Raw genomic sequence first — 17,553 nt, 5'->3', positions numbered from 1 at the left:
CCATGCACACCTGTAATCCAGCACTCCAGAGGCCAAAGCAAAAAGATTCAAGGGATAAATAGTGAGATATTAAAAAAAAAAAAAGTGAGATCTTATCTCGGAAAATAATACAATACCAATAATAATAAGAATAATAGGAAAAGAAAAAAGTGTCACCAAGATCATAAATTCATAAATTTGTGGTGAAGATTAAATGAGAGAAATTATACAAACTCTTAGGGCCCAGAGTAGTTACATAAGAACCAACTATGTAGGTAAGATGAGGTTTCCTAACTTAGGTTTTATAGTGGATTTTACTTTAATGGGTATACAGACATATTTTGCAAAAGGGTTAAGATATACAGTTATGATCTATCATCAGAAAACTTAGAGGCTACGTTAGGGCCAGGAGCTGTAGTTCCCTGGGGGATTTCTCTGGACAGTGCTATCAGAGTTCTGATATGGCCAGTATAACCCTGGCTGACTTAGGTCTCAGCCTCCCCTAAGTGCCCAGATCAGGCCAGTGCCAGTGTCCAAATACATCCAGCTCAGGACGCACCCTGAGGAGTACTCTAACTCTGCCATCTCTCCCATGCCCAGAGCATGGAGAAGGACCCCTGATTTAGGATGAAGACAGGAGGCCTCTGGACTGAGGATGTGACGATGTGGTTCAGCGGTAGAGCACTTGAACTCTGTATTAGTATGTGTTCAATTCCCAGCATCACAGACATAAACAAATCAACCGAAGAGAGGTTATACTCACTCTGATAAGACTCCTAGGGCCCATTTCTCCTGAGACAGAGTAGCAAAGCCACACCCAGTCACACCCAGTAAGGACTGATGCACCTGAATGGGAGTCTGTCAGTCAAGACTAGATGTATGTAAACTTATGTAGAAAGCCATGCCTGTGGGCTAAAGGGTACCATGGGATGGAATTCCCTCCCTCTCATAATGCTCCTGAGTTCCAGGGGCAAGAGCCGCATAGAGGCAGGATTCTGCTTTGACCTCAGTGAGAATGCTTAGTGGCAGGATGGTCTGCTTTAAAGCCTGGGCCCACCTCCTGGCCCTGGCTGTTGTTAATGGTTCAAGGGTAGGAGAAGGTAACCAGCCTGTCTTGTGTGGTCAGGAGGTCCCCTGAACCCTACCCCACCCACACTAGCTGGTGGAAATCTGCTTACACCTGCCTTGGGATTAGTGCCCTGCCTTTAACCATCAAGCCAGGGTCCAGCCCGCAAGTTCTCATCACTTGCTTCCACTCACCAGATTTCTGAGTATACCGAGCTCTGTCCAAACTCTGTGCAGGTCCAGCTCTCAGGCCAGTTTCATCCCAGTTCTGCCCACCCCAAACAGTACTTTGCTATGCACTTACGTCCCTCCTGTATGTGCATTGGTCAGGATTTTTAGCTGCAAGGAAAGAACCCATTTTAGTGGGACACGTACAGCAAATGAGTTTATTTACATGATAGTGAGTAGTTCACAGAATCTCCAGCGAGGCAGGAGAAGCAGGTTTGGGAGCCCTCAACTCTGATTCAGTACTGAGGTGTGTGACATCACTGTGACTGCTGGCACTCTGTCTCCCTACCACGGACATCACAGCCAGCCCTTGCTGAATGTTGCTCAAGAAACCACAGTCATTGGCACCTGAGGTTGTATCCACTGAATCCCGAAAAGGGTCGCTAAGGCCGGGTGTGGCGACACACGTCTGTAGTCCCAACAACTCTAGAGGTTGAGGATCACTTGAGTCAGAAGTTCCAACCTGAGCCACATGGGAGACCCCCACCCTGAAAAGGGGGAAGTGGAGAGGTCACTGAGCAGACCCTGATCCTTCACTATTAGCCTGGCTCTGCTGCTTCCTGATGACGCCTATGACAGGCAAAGCAGAGGCAAAGTGGGGAGAGAGAGGAGAGCTTTATCAGCAAGAAGATGGGGATTTCCATCTTTTAGGAAAGGTCATCTTGGGCCAGTGAGATGGCTGAGTACACAAAAGCACATACCACATAAGCCTGCCAACTTGAGCCTGACATTCAGTACCCCAGTACAAAAGAACCAACTCTTGGAAAATGTTCTTGCTTCCACACACATGCTGTTGGGCACATGTGCACACACATTTTAGGTTGCGAATATTCTGTATAGATGTGGGGGGAGATGTGTCAGACAGATAAGTGCCCAGGTAGTTAAAATGTTCAGGCGGTCTGTTTTTTGGATGTGTGGGCTGCTATTTTCCATGAGCCACCAAATATCCCAGGTTCTGCAAATCTAAGGAAAAGTTACTTCTCACAAAGTCATGAGCTGAGAATGTAGCTCAGTGGTACCTGCGCGTAAGCCCTGGGCTCAATTCCCACCTACTCGGAAAAAGTGAGAAAGTTTTACAAATCATGTCTCTTTAGTGCCTTTCCCCAGATACAGCTAACTCTGCAGTTAATGTTTAAGACATGAAAGGTACCTTTCCCCTGGAGAGTGAGGGAAGATAGTGAAAGGCTGTATTTCCCTGGAAGACTAGGAGAGCTGGAGAAAGGCAATTTTCCTCCAGAGGACAAGAGGAGGTAACGTTTACTGGGAAACAGTTTTTAAAGCTCAGTTCAAAACACAAGTGTGAGTCGGGGCAGGGTGTGTGTGGAGGAGCCAGGGCTTCGGGCCTATGGACACAATCTAGCTACTAAGGAAGACATCTCTGTCCCATGAGATGCTGAGTTAATTCCTTGAACACAGGAGGAGGCTCAGATGCTAAGCAACAGGGTGACACATGTTTGTTCTTGCGTCTCATTTCATCACTGTATTGACACATGTTGTCAGAAATGACTTTTATCCCTAGCCCTCTGTTTTAGACACTAGTGTGACCAGGAGCTGCTTCACTGCCAGGGTGAATTACTCGGGAAAACAAAGCCTTGCTTTCAAGTCTACAAAGAATAGCTGCAGAAAGTATGAGGTAATAGGGACTAGATTTGGCTGCAGGACACATACAGAAGATTGCGGATTCTTGGCTGATCATAAACTTCAGCTGAAGGATCTTGATTCAGCACCTCATGGAAACCTATGTAAAAGACAGACATACTCTGGGCCAGCCAAACTTTTCCAGCAGTTGGATATTCTAGCCTGGCTGCATATTTACAGAGATTGGCAGTCCAGGCGGTAGGTGCTAAACTAGCTGGTATGTAGATCCTGTTGCTTCCGAAGGCAGAACTGGGGCTACATGAAAGCCACGGGGGGGTGGGGGCTGATGTCAGCGCAATACTTGTCCAGCACCACTGTCTCCATTATCGCAGACTGGCAAACAGAGGTTGGAAAGCCTTCTGTTGAAAAGTTTAGTTGATGTAAACGACTGGTTCAATCTCTCCCAACTCTAAGATGCTTTGTAAAGCTTTCATGTTGTGGTGGACAGTGGTCATGATGTTTAAAAACCTTCCAAGAATCATCTGGGAACTACTGAAATAACTACTGACAAGAAAACTTAAAATGTGTATCCTGGGGGTTAAGGAGACGGCTCAGTGGGTAAGGTACTTGCCTTGCAAGCATAAGAACCTAAGTTCGGGTCCTTAGCACCCATGTAAAAGCCAAGCACAGGCGTGCATATCTCTAATTCCAGTGTGCTGCAGTGGAGATAGCAGATGGGAAGGGCAGACTCTCGGGCCAGCCAGTGTAGCTGACACAGTGAAGAAGTCCAAGTCCAGTGAGAACTCTTGAGCTTTCTTCTCAAAAGAAGAAAGGTAGAGAGTGACAGGAGAATTCTGACACCCATCTCTATCCTCCACACGCACTAACATACATTGGCGTGTATACATGCACCTTCACGCATGCGCGTGCATACTATGTACCAATCACACACACAGGAGAGAATTGTGCATGCTTCCTCAATATAAATTACGTGCAAAGATGAAAGGACAGTTTTATCCTGTATATTAGCAAAAATGTGGTTAATGCTTAACGTGGGCGGTGAGAAAACTGGAGCATTAATGCTGTTGGTTGGTTAAGTTGGGTACCAAGCTCAAAATTTAAAAAAAAAGACGAAGACAATACAAACAGCAGCAAAAAATCCAAACTGCCTTTAGTTCTTTGACTCAGTAATTCTCTGTTTAGATATTTTATTTGCCATAAAGAAATTATTTGGGAGAAAAGTCATTGCTATGAGCTTATAGGTGTTTATTTATTAATAACAATAATGTATTAAATAACATCATTCATTGATAATAGACAAAAAGTCTTAAATAAGGGAGATGTTAGGTATAGGAAGATACACAGTGGACCCTTAGCCCATCATTACAAATAATATTTGTAAAGAATTGTTCCTTGAGGCAGTCCTGCCCTGTCCAGGACACAAGGACATCTCTTTGAATATTTGTTGGATGCCTGAGTGCATGAATGCATAAACAATTGATCAAGTGAATTCAAGCAATGGGGATAACTATTACGTAACAAAATACCAGCACTAATAATATGTGTAAGCCATGACTGTCACAATATGAAAGGTTGTACATGTGTTTTAGATGTGGACTATAATTTGGAGAAATTAAAAATAGATGCCAGTATTATCTATTAGGATGATATTTTGTTATTCTTAGTCACTCAGCATGTTTTGCTGAGCTCCTGTTATGCACTTGGTACTGTTCTATATGCTATGAATACAACAGGGGACAGAATAGATGAAGTGTGTTCATTCTAGTGGGCCGCTAGGTTAAGACTGTAGAAAAGACAGATGATAACAAAATTATACACACATATGCATATATATGTATATATGTGTGTGTGTACATATATCTATCCTTATATATATGGATTCTGGGAGCACCTGCACACATGTGACACACACACGTAAAAACAATATATAGTAAGTCTTTAAATAACCATTTTTAAAAATAACACTGTTAAAAAGAGAGTCTTCAGAGCAGCTAACTGATGTCTCTCTTATTTCCGTAGACATGCATGTTTCGAATGCTGTGTCGGTCAGATGACTTCAGACGGAGCTGCTGTTTGGGAAGTCCCGACGTTGGCTACTTGTTAAACTGCTCTTAGAAATACCACATTTGCAACATCATCACTCACAGTTCAGCATCACTGAAGGAGACCTCGTGGGAAGTCTGGATGTGTAGGCAAGATTATTTGAAAAACTAATAAAGTCCTTTTAATCCCTTTCAAGGATGCAGAGAGGAAAATGGCTGCATTTCAAATTCATGGCATTTCAAAGGCAGGAATTAAGCTCTAAGCTCTACATTTGGGGGGAAAATCAACATAAGTTCTTTAATTTATGTTCTAAACTGAGAAAACAAATCGTTGCTAAGAAATGAAATTTGCAAAAAAAATTTAAATTTGTTTCTTAAACACATTTTCTAGTTGATATGCACATACTTAAATCTACAAACTACCCTGAGACATAAATTATAGGAATCATTATCACTGTACTTGGTTGATACAGCACCACCATGAAGTCTGGAGCTGCATTTTCATCTGGCTAACTTTATTCCTAAGCGTTCTGCCTTTTAGGTGTGCCTAAAACTACTCCTGTGTAGATGATGTTGACACAATAGTTCTGTGAAATGTCTTCGAAAGCTCACTGCTTCTCTTTTTGCCACACTCACAAACGTTAGATAAGAGGACTTCCCCTTACCGTCTCTTGGTCTCTGTGAGGCTCACATCAGAGGGGTCCGCACTCCATCCATGCTCCTTGCTAGCTTTCCACTCGTTGTACAGTTAGCGTCAGAGATGTCGCCTACAAAGCAATCATCTTGACACAGCCTTGCAATAATCAAACAAGCTTGGTTTTCAATCCCACAATGCCTTCTGCCCATGCTAGTCACCCTGCCCCTCTCCCTGCCCAGAGCTACTGCCTGCACCTCTGGCCAGCACTGCAGAAAGTTCATGCTATCAAAGATGTACACAAGGCCATGGTCCCCGAACCCTGAAGGTCCTGTTACTGTTCGGAAGCCTCTGGAGATCGTTTTTAGTTTCTCTTTTCCACAGCAGCTACCTTGAGCATTTTCTTCACTTCAGATTTTCCATTCTTCTCAACCTCCTCCCACTGGGCTCCCAAGCACACATCCTTGATTCCAGCATTAAAGCAGAACTAGTGGCCAAGTGACCTACCACACAGGGCCACCTCCAGCCCTCCCTACTCCTATGTTATGGAAAAGTGTTTTTCTTCCATCTGCGTCTCGCTCCAAACTTCCCCTCCCACTCTTCTTGCTGGGTTCGTTCCACTCTTCAGTCCTCTTTATTCCTAAGCTATCCCCATTTACCTTGCAATGTATTTATTTTGTGTGTGTGCATGCACAGGTGCATTCTCATGACATTGCTGGCACCTGTGTTGGTCAGAATACATTGCTGGAATTTGTTGTCTCTTACTATGTTGTTCCCAGAGACTGAACTCGTGACATCAAGCTACTCTTTCCAAGGTCACCAGTGACTCTGTGTTGCTAAACCGGGGGTGGGAACCGTTCAGGGCTTGGATTTGCTAACCCTGACTGCACCCCACTCCATGCTTTGGCTTCTGGGGCACACCACTCACTCTCTGATTTTCTCAGAGTCTTTCTGTTCTCATCACCTTTTCATTTGGATTCTTCCTCCTCTTCTTGTTCTTTAATTCTTGATAACCCACAAGGAATTTGGGTCTTCTCTTTGACCCTCTCTAGTGAAGAATTCAATTCATTTCTATAGCTTTAATGATGACCTATATTCTAATAAGTTGACAATTTATCATTCCATCTCATTAGATCTCATAAGCTCCAGACTACCTCCTAGGCATCTCACCTGGACATACCACATGCAACTCAAATTTACCTCCAAGTTTTTGAATGAATTTTTTATAACCTATTTATTTTTAATTTATAAGCATTGACTGGTGTTTTGACTGAATTTATATTTGCATGAGGGTGTCAGAAACCCTGGAACTGGAGTTACAGTTGTAAGCTGCCATGTGGGTGCTGGGATTGAACCTGAGTCCTCTAAAGGAGCATCCAATGTTCTTAACTGCTGAGCCACCTCTCTACTACCTGCCTTATTTATTTATTTATTTATCTATCTATTTATTTATTATTTTTATTTAATTTTGGTTTTGGTTTTCAAGACAGGGTTTCTTTGTGTAGTCTTGCTTGTCCTAGAACTAGCTCTATAGACCAGATTGGCCTTGAACTCACAGCGATCCACCTGCTTCTGCCTCTTAAGTACTGGGATTGAAGGTGTGCACCACCACTGCCCTGCCTCTTCTTTGTTTTTAAAGACTTCCAAAAATATTTACATTTATTTAGTTAAGTGTATGGGTATTTTGCATGCAAGTATGTTTGGATACCACATGTGTGCCTGGTACCCAAGGAGGCCAGAAGAGGGCTTTGGAGTCCCTGGAATTACAGACGGTTTTGAGCTACCAGGTGAGTACTGTGAACCTGGGTCCTCTGTGAGAGCAACAGGTTTCTTAACCACTCAGCCACCTCTCTTGCCCCTTTACCTCCCCCTTCACCTAGTCTTATGCCTTTACTACTCTGCATCTCAGAAAAAAGCACTCCTGTTCTTCTACCTACTGGGCAGAAACCGAGGCCTCATCTTTGATTTGTCTCTCTCCTCTATGCCCTCAGGCCCTCACTCACAAAGTCCCCTGCACTCAGGGGGTTGAGGCAGAAGGAAAAGAAGTATGAGGCCAGCATGGTCTATATAACATGACACTGTCTCAAACACAAGCCAAGGGGCCAGGGGGATGGCTCAGGGGGCCAAAGTGCTAGCCATGCAAAATCGCAGCCTAAGTTTCAGTCCCAGGAACCACAAAAACCACACAACACAGGGGTGTGCATCTCTAATCCCAGCGCTCCTGCAGTGAGAGGGGAGGCAGAAACAGGAGAATCTCCCAGGAGTTTACAGGCTGGGGCAGAGCACGGTGTGCAGCTGCAGAATCAAGAGAGACCCTGCCTCAGACGGGTAGAAGGTGAGAGTCAACTCTCAAAAGTTGCCCTCTGTCTGCCACATGTGCTCCATAGAACAATGAATAATAAATAAATGAAAAACTTAAAAACCCAATGGAACAAAACCACCCAATCTTCTGTGTAAATTTTGCCTCTTTAATAGAGCACAGAAATACTATCCACATTTCCCCACACTGTGCTAGGTTACTGCAGCAGCTTCACAGTCCATATTCTATCTTTATTATCTTCTGGTCATTTTCCACACAGCCCCCGGACATTTTCAAAATACACATCTCCTTAAAAACCTTCATTATTTTTAGAATAAAGTCTGACCCTCAGCCTACCCCGCCGGACATTCTAGGACACGCCCCTGGTCAGCACTCTAGTTAATTTCCTCCTTGCTCAATTAAAACACCACGACACTTCCCTAAGCTCTGTTTTTCTCTTTAAGGAGGAGGGAACTAGCATGACATTCTTCTGGAATCTTCTACAGCTCTAGCTATTAGGCACCCAGAATTCCATTCCTTTGAGGTTCTATACCCTAAGGTTGCCCCTAAGATGAGAAACTGATATATTGAACATTTTTTCATGACTCAGCTCACCCTCTCAGCTCTGAGGTATCATCATCTCCATTTCTCAAATTCAGAAATTGAGAAGCCAAGGATTAAAGATTAAATAACCTGAGAAAGTCATGCAAGTACTAAGAGAGTCAAACCCTGAGTGCCCTAGGCATCATCTTCCCCTTCTTCTCCTGTCAAACCATTATCTAACAAAACAAGGCAGAAAATCTAAAAGCAGACCAACATGTGTTGAGGCTTAACGCATGTGAAATACTCCACATGAGGCAACTTTATATAGCCCTTGAAAATTTTTTGAATAAGCAAACTACAAATCCCAGAAGGTAGTTTCTGTAAGGTCATTCAGCTGGTAAAAGGGTTTGAATTTCCCCCACCTATGCCCTTATTAGCTTCTACCTAACACCAGTAAACACCATTTTATAGCTGAAGAAACGGGTCCAGCCCAGGGCCACACAACTAATCACAAACAAAATCAGGATTAGAACGTGGCTTCCCGACTCGAGCAGATTCTATTTTATCACCCACCGGGATGCTGGGAGAATCCAGGAACCTTAACTTTTTCCTAATTGGAACCATTTCCTAAAAATGAGCATAATGTTTGAGGGGCCAACACTAGGAGTTAGACACAGGGCCTTGTACATGGTAGGTGGGCACTCTGTCATTAATTTCCTGCCCTAGCACTACTTCTGAAAGGCTTGACTGACCTCCAAAGGGTTTCACCTCTGGCTCCAGGTGGGTTTGATAGCCTTCTGCTGGTGCCCACTATGTGCAATAGTCCTCTTACCTACTTTCCCAACAGCCTTTGCTCTCACTGTACCCACAGACCTGGGCACTGAGCTTCAACACATCTCATTTCCTTCTGTTTCTTGCAGTTTTCTCAGCCTCAGTAATGAGGCCCCATCTGTTGTTAGTTCCAGTGGCCTTCCTTTATTATTTAGCCAAGATCAAACCCCTCTGCAATGCTTAATTAGAAGTCCTGATAGGGAAGAACTAACATTCATTCATCTGCCCTAGCCTTTGTTCTGCAGCTATCACCAGTACAAGGTTGGCAGACAGGCTTCCTGTCTTTCAGGTTCTGTTTAGAGTAATAGTCTTTCTAGTTACTTCCTTTCCCATTATGAATTAACTACACATATTAAGACACCAGAATGTTTTTTTTTGTTGTTGTTGTTGTCATACACCCCAAACCTCTAGGACAATGGCAAATAAAACATGGATGAAATTAATGAGACATCTAGTCAGTATCAGAATCTGAATCAGTGGAGATTCAGCAGGAAAATGCTACCTAGCAAATAGGAAAACACCATGGAATCCTATGATGCTGAACAGCGGGTTTAAAGGACAGCCAGCATCTTATTTCATGAGTGACAGGTGAGAGATCTTCCCAGAAAGGGAGTGGGAGGTAGGCATTTAGACATAGAAAGTAGGGCCAACAGCTACAAATAGAGGAACATGAAGGACTGATGACATTTAGTGGGGGAACTGACAGAAATAGCAAGCACAATATATATATCTTTAGCACCATGGCAGTAGAAGGACCCTTAGGACATTCAGGAAAAGTCCCAACCAAACCTAACAGTGTGAAAAGCAGTTAAACATCCCCCCCCCCCCCCCGCTGGTAGCATCCTTCTAGGGAACATCTCTAGTAATGGGAAACTCCTAACATTAGAAAATAAAGACTTTTAAGGTGTGTTGTGTGCTGAAATCAGTTAAACTGCTGTCCATTTTCAATAAATATCTATAGGTAAATCTCAACATTTGTTGAGTGCCTACTGCATGTCAGATGTTGTAGACATGCAACTGTAAATATGAATAATACTGGTCTTGCGTCTGCTTTATGAGTTTACAATTTCATGAGGAAGATGGGTTTGTAAACATGCAAATAAAATAGGGGAAGTGAAGGCTGACAAATACAGAGATGTGTAACACTGAGCAGAACATCAAGGAAGTCTTCACACATCGAGTCAACACCTAAGCTGGGGCTTTAAGGTTATTGTGAGGAGTTGGAGAAAGGCAAGATGGAGGTGACCAGAGGAGTGAGAGAAAACGGGTGTTCAAAGCTTGCCAGTTTCTAAAGTTAAGAACAATGCAAAGGAGGGCGGAGTCCAATTTTCAAAGGATTTTCCAGCTTTGCCAAGAAATGTGGATTTGATCCCGGAGGCCCCAGGAAACCTGTGAATGGTTTCAAGCAGAAGTAGCTCACTCTATCAGAAAGCACTGAAGGAGATGCTGCAGAATCGGTCTGGCAAGAATGAAGGAACAAGAAGGAAAGTGAACATCTTTGCAGTAAGATGGGTCAAGTGGGGCAAGGAATGTGATCAAAAAGTAAAAACCTTTGCTGTCAGGATTAAGGCTAAATAAGTAAATAAAATTAAAGTTCAGAATGTGTTGTAAAGGTCTCCTCTTGTATATTCTTCATTTCTGGTGGACAAGAATCAAAGCGGCTCGCTCTCGGTTGGCTGCACCTTGCCTTGCAGCGACGCTGTCTTGTTCCCCTTCTTCCTAGACAGGGAAACTGAGGCCCAGGGTCCTCAGGTAGGAACAGAGAGGAAAAGAGAACCGAATCCGTCTTCCAAGATGCTAATCACAGATCACGTGTGATTCTGTGAGGGTCCCAGGGCCTGCCCCATTTCCCCATCACCCATTCCCAAGGGGCTGACTTTGCTATGGAAACAGTCCTCCCACCCTCCTCCGCGCCTAGGGCTCCTCAGTGCACTATGGGAAATGCAGTCCATCCTCGCTTACCAGCCCGCGGCACGAACCCACTCCACGGCCCTGAGAGACTACAAGTTCCAGCAGGCAGAGCAAACACTCGGGCGGTCTCTGGGGACGAGGTCTCCACGGAGGGGCCGGAACCTCCCAATGGGCAGCCTCCTGGGCGGATCCCGCGTCTCCATTGGCTAGGGCGGCTCTCGGGAGGCGGGGTCAGCAGAATGAGGCGCGGAGCTGTTCGCCGCTCCAGGTGCTGAGTCCGAGGGAGGCTCCGGATGCCAGAGCCGCGGCCGCTGCAGCCGTCGCCGCCGCGAGAGCCGCCTCTGGGAAGCCCGGGTCGCGAGGAGCCGGCAGGCGCCGCGTGCGCTGCCCCGAGCCGAGGGCCCTCCTGAGCGCCGTCTGAGGTGGGTACCGCAGGACTCGTTTTTGTCTTATTGAGGCGAGGGGGGCCTGGGGAGTTGACGGGACGTGTCCTCGCCGCACTCAACACCATCTGTCCGTGATGCTTGAGGACTGACTGCGGGCCTCTTGGTGGCCCAGTGCCTGAGGTCGGAGCAGCCTTGGTCGGGTTTTGTCGTATGGTGAAAGGGACTCCTGGGTGTAAGGGGCGAGGGCTGGAAGACCCTCTCCGGTCTCCCCTGGGAGAGCATGGAAAAGGCTTGGAGTCTCCATTTCCCTGTGCCTTAAAGTCGAGGCTGCTTGGCTTGTTGAGGATGGAGAGAGTGTTCTGGGATGAGAGGTCTGGAGACAGGGGGACCCTTCCCTACAACACTCCAGCAGCTCGAGGTTGCAGGGGATTGGGATGTGATGGACGAGACTCCTCCCCTCCTCTCAGACTCTCCTAGGTTTCGAGTTGTTAGGGAGACCCTTTCCCTTGCCCTCCTTCGCAACCTAGGAAACGGATAAGCCCAGACTCTCCTCCCCCTTACCACTTGCACACAGTTGGGTTCTTTGTGGGGCATTTGTTTTTGAGGAATGAAAAAAGTGAGGGACTGAAAGACCCCTCCCCACCCTGCTCCAAGCTCCCATAAAGGAAAGCACTGATGGATGCTCGCTCGGGTCCTCTGTGATGGAGCCGCGCCTAAGTCTGGGTGTGGGAGGTGGGTGGAAGTGAGCGCCTAAGGTACCCCTCCCTACCTGGGTCTTATTTCCCAGGCCCTCTCCATCTAGATCCAGGTCCCAGGCAGTCCAGAGTGGAGATCATCTCTCTTGCCCCGCCACGCCCCGGGGATTAGGGCTCCAGCACCACGGCGGCGAGGAGTCAGATCTAAATGGGCACCTGAGGGACAGGACCCCGTGGTCTCCCCCTCCAGCAACCCGCAGCTGCAGGCGACGTCCTCCGCGTTCGCGGTTCCTGGAGGGATGCTCCGCGGCGTGCCGAGCGCGCTCCAGATCCGGACGCGGGGATCTGGTGCCCGGCGTGCAGCAGCTGCTCTCAGGTGCCCGGCTTTCGCGCTCTGCCAGGCATCCGCGGGAGGACAAAGCGGCGGTCGCGGCACTGGCAGGCGTGCGTGGCTGGACTGCGCGAGGGGCGCGGCTGAGGAAGGGGGGCTTCGGGCGCGGCACGGGTGGCTTCCACGGAATCGTGCCAGGAGCGGAGAGACAAAGCGCGCTCGCTCCTCGCGGGCCCGCGCGAGCCAGGATGGAAAATCCCGAGGGAGGAGGTGGTTGTGCTGTGCTGGGTCCTGTACCACACTCTCGTCTCTATCCCCACCCCCCAGCCCCACTGTCAGTTCTGCCCCAAGAATGCAGGGTGCGCGATGGTTCCCAGAGCCAGGACTTGTGACCACGAGGACAGGGATAACCAAGGGCTCTACCTTGCGGGAAGGGTAGGGGTTTAGGGACATGAGCGAGCCAGGTCTGAAGAGGCATGCTGACTGGACCCACTCAACCTCATGCCCTATCAGCTATATTAGGTCAAATTTGGTTCTGTGGCTGAATTAATGATAATGGTGCGGGTCAGAGTGTGAGTGAAAACGTGTATGACTAGGTGAACGTAATCTGTCCGTGCTCCAGTGTTCACATGTGTGCCGCGCTGTGGTGAGCCTATGCATATGGCAGGGGGAGGGGTGGAGAGAAGGAGGAGGAAGAGGAACTAAGCTTGGATGTAGAAGGTAATAAGAGAGTTGCCCTTTCAACTCTCAAGCCACACTGCTGACCTAAGGTCCAAATGAGTGTCTTCAAGATGAAGGCAACCTTAAACTGCCTACGGTATAGACTGAAGGACTGGCTATGTTCCAGTCAGTGAAACTTCACTAGGATGTGGCCTCCTCTTCAACCCTTTGGGCACCCAAATCTAACCCTGACCTCTTCATCAGTCCTCTTTCCCTGGACCACTTCATCATGCTGTAGTGGGCTGCCCTAATGACCAGAATCTGCCCTATCACAACCACTGGTTGCCAAGTAAGATTTGGGAGACCTATCAGCAGAGACTGGAAGCGATATAGAGCTCGGGTTACTGGTAATCAATCACAAATGGTGTCTCAAAATACCAGGTACAAGCCAGGCATGGTGGCCACATGCCTATAATTCCAGCATTCCAAATGCTGGGGCAGGAGGATTGCCATGTGCTAGGGGGCAGCCTGAGCTATCTAAGGAGACTCTGTCTTAACACTCCTAGAAGATGAACTCAGTCCTCTCACTTCCCAGTCCCAGCAACCGGCTGCCTAGTTTCACTACCACCATCATTTTATGCCAAAGTTTTTATTGTTTTTAATGTAGCTCCGAGATAATTTCCTTTACATAAGTTAAGGGGCTAGATTATGGACTATGGAAGAACTAGGCAATGGAACCATCCGCCAAGCCAAGCCTATCTGGTCCTTTTCCCTTAAATAGCCGCTGCCAACACCCACAGTGACCTCTGCTGGAAGGAAGTCACACCAAGGCACAATTTGACAACCACTACCCCCCTGTAGTGTAGAGAGGCTCAGAGCTGGTGTTGGCATTGTTAAATCACACACCTTTCTGCTGGGACTACTTTCCTGTCTACCTTTGGAGCAGATGTTCTAGATTTTGGTTTGGTTGCTTGTTTCATACTGTTAAGGATGGAATACAGGCTCTGCCTATTAAGTAAGCACTCTCCCACTGAGGCACCTTCCTCCCACAGGATGCAATTCTTGCCTATGGTTCTTTCAAATGACAATCAAGCAGTAAAATTGATGGGTGTCTTCAGCCACATGGAAAAGTGGGTCTGAAGGCCTACAACAGAGAAAGGGCATTAAATCTACTTATTAGGACAATGCATAGAAAACAGTTATCAAGATCAGGGAAGTTCAGGTACCTTTCTGATCTCTCCCTTAGCTTTCTTCACTCTTCCCTCCCTCTCATATTCCACTTTTTATCTTTTTCTCTCTTCATTATTAAGGCAGTCAGTAGCACATTTTCAAAAACCAAGCCATATTTTCTTCAATGACAATGTGACTGGGAAACTTCAGACATCTGGAGGCTATACTAAACACAAAAGGTCCTTGAGCACTGGTTCTTCCTACAGACTGGAGTTGGGAAGATGGGTGAGACACAGTCCTAAGTACCCATCTGGTGACAGTTATCTCTTCTGGAGTTGCTCTGAAAGGGTTTCACACTGTCACAAAATTGTTAGAGCTCCTCCAAGCAAAGAAGGTATTTAAATACCTGGCATTGTTCTTACTTTGGCATCCATGTGATTTGCATTGAACTACATGACTCAGTATCATAAAGTAAAAATAGAACTTAATTTCTTCGTCGCCTGTTCAGAAGGTGACTGCATATAGTGTGTGTGTTCTGCATTGGCGAGTGAAAAGCTAAATCACCTCATAAACTGAACCATCTGATTATCCCGATTAGAGAGGAGTGCCTAAAATCACCCAAGGCAATAACATTATTTTGTTTCCTTTAATTCACACCTGAATCTTTATCTTGTAAAACATTTCCTCATGCATTATTGCTTTTACTTGAGGTTAATCAAGAATGTTTAAACCAGCTGTGCAATGGTGACACACACCTTTAATCCCAACACTTGGGAGGCAGAGGCAGGTGGATCTCTGTGGTTTGAGGCCAGCCTGGTGTACAGACTGAGTTTCCAGGACAGCCAGGGCTACACACAAAAAAACAAAGGATATTTAATCCTTCTACTGAAGCCAACAAATTGTAAGCAGATAACAGGAAGATGTGGGTGGTGTTCTTGTTTGGGGGGGGGCGTTCAAAAATTCTTGAAGCTCATAGAAAAGAAGAAAAAGACTCAAGTTTGAAAATATTTCAGGTGGAGTTATGGCTTTCTGAGAGGAGGTTCTTTAAAAATATCCAGGAGGGCAGTCAGGCCATTTTGAAGAATCTGAGCATGAATGACAGTGTAAGTGTACATGCAAGTAGAAGCATCCATATTAGGTATATGTCTCCTTTAACACAGTCTTTCTAGAAAAATCTGCCCAGGTTGAGCTGGCTCCTTCTTCAACTAGCAGCTCCTGAGTGGCAGACCCGCTGAGTTGTAGAAGGCGTGGATCTATCCAAGGTTCTGGAAAACGGGCCTCGCCTGCCAGCTGCAAAGAGTAAGGAATAGGACACACCTGAGGGCCACAGCAACTGTGAGGATTTCCCTAAAGCTGATCACAGAAGAGAATGGGAAAAAAACAGAGATGTAGAGGTTCTCACTGCATCGTTTTGAATAAGCCTATCGGCAATCCCTATTTAAAGAATTACAAGCTAATGATAAGGGCAAACATTTTCTAAATCAGGCTGTTTGCCTGCCAGAGTGCATTTAACCCTGACAGTCCTGTGAGGTAGGTGGCAGCGTTATTCCCACTTTCACGATGAACAAGCAAAGCTTTAAGAGGAAAGAGGCTTAGCTGAGGTCAGACAGAAGGGGCAGAGTTTAGGTCCTATCAGGATCTATTAAACTCCGAACTCATCGTTGCCACATTTCTTTCTCTACTGCTGAACCAAAATTTTAAGTATTGGACTGTCCTATGTAAAGCATATCTAAGTTTTAGAGGAATGAAGTTAGGGACGAACTAAAATTTAAACACAAGCTACAGAGTCCTGTCAAGTTCAGCAAGTAAATGTCCATTCTTTGTCTTATTCTGGTAATGTTTGTTGCTTGAACCTGATTACCAAAGAAGACAGGGTTTTTTGTTTTTTTTTTGTTTTTTTTTTTTCTAGAGTGGAAATTTTTCACTGGAATTTAAGTGTGGTTAGCAATAAAGAATTTTTTTTTTTTTTTTTAAGAAAGGAAGGTGGAAGAAAAGCCTCTTTGCTCTTTTTTTTTTTTTTTTTTTTTTTTTTTTGTCAGAGCTGACAAAACAGGGACATTGTTAAGAGACTCCTTTCATCTATTCCCATTCTCAGATTTTCACATCAAAGTTCTTAGCACCTAAATAAAACTTTTCACTGTTGTGGACCTCGGCCAGTCTTGGGGAAACATCATGTTCCTGTCCTCACACCATCACAAGCTTCACATGTGGCTGCAAGACTCCTGGAGATGGGAGGCTTGGAGCTTGCTGAACTTCATGCCATGTGCTCTGGTTTTCCCACAGTGACAGTTTCAACTGCTCCCATCTTTCTACACATGTAGGGCCTTGTACCCAGGAACTCTCCATTTGGTAGTTGTAGCATTACATGTCTAGAGTGAGTAAAGAGAAATAGACTTGTACCTTTTTTCTTCTCCCTGGGCTTTATTTTGCATATTGCTCGGGAATAGCAGGCCTATTCTCTTAATAAAATGTTTTTCATCAAGCTCAGACGCCATCCTATTTCTGAGTGATTCCTTTTCTCTACATGCTAGGGCTTTACAGAGCTCTGACATGAGATGTGGTTCCTGAGGGCATTTGGAGGCCGAGGATTTGGTTTCCCATCTGGGTCTGCTCTGATTCATAGGACCACAGACAGATTTGATTGTTTTCTTATTTAGAGTCTTAGCTCTCCCCAGCATCAGAACAGCATGTAATAAGAAGCCATTTGTGGAGGTCCCTAGACAGCTGTGCCTAGGGCTGAATACCACCCTCTTTGCTAACAGGATCAGAAAATAGTTTTAAATCCCCAGGTATGTCCCCCAGAAAGCATATACTATGAAGATTTTCATCCAATATAAAAAAGGAAACAAAATATATAATTAATTCCTAACACTGTTATAATTATTCTGACAATAACTCAAAGCTTCCTCAAAGGAAGACTGCATTTATAATAACTCAACAAATATTTCTTTTGCCTGCAATGTACCAGGTACATATCTGGCCTCGTGGAATCAACCCCAAACTTGGCACAAGCCTGAACATAAAAAAATATTGAGTGGATGCAGATGCTGAAACCACAAAAGAATACTGCTATAAGCAGAACTTTGCAAAGATGAAAATAAGTTTAAGTATCATAAACTATCATGTCATTTTATCATGAAGACAGTAGCTACAGGAATTTGAGGGATTCTCTGACTACAT

General features: G+C 45.5%; 1 protein-coding gene across 2 annotated transcripts in view; it reads left to right on the top strand.

Annotated features, from left to right (window-relative positions):
* Positions 1 to 11,394: 11,394 nt before the first annotated feature.
* Smpd3 (sphingomyelin phosphodiesterase 3) overlaps positions 11,395 to 17,553 on the top strand; it is an 83,063-nt gene continuing 76,904 nt past the window's right edge. For both annotated transcript variants that reach the window (XM_055621153.1, XM_055621152.1), the window contains exon 1: positions 11,395 to 11,553. The gene's annotated coding sequence lies outside the window, so the exon portion shown is untranslated. The remainder of the gene's footprint in view (positions 11,554 to 17,553) is intronic.

Source organism: Psammomys obesus, unplaced genomic scaffold, assembly GCF_907164565.1.
Source record: "Psammomys obesus unplaced genomic scaffold, mPsaObe1.curated_primary_1811, whole genome shotgun sequence".
Lineage (NCBI taxonomy): Eukaryota > Metazoa > Chordata > Mammalia > Rodentia > Muridae > Psammomys > Psammomys obesus.
The sequence above is the reverse complement of the archived record's forward strand: the minus strand, read 5'-3'. Positions and strand labels throughout refer to the sequence as shown.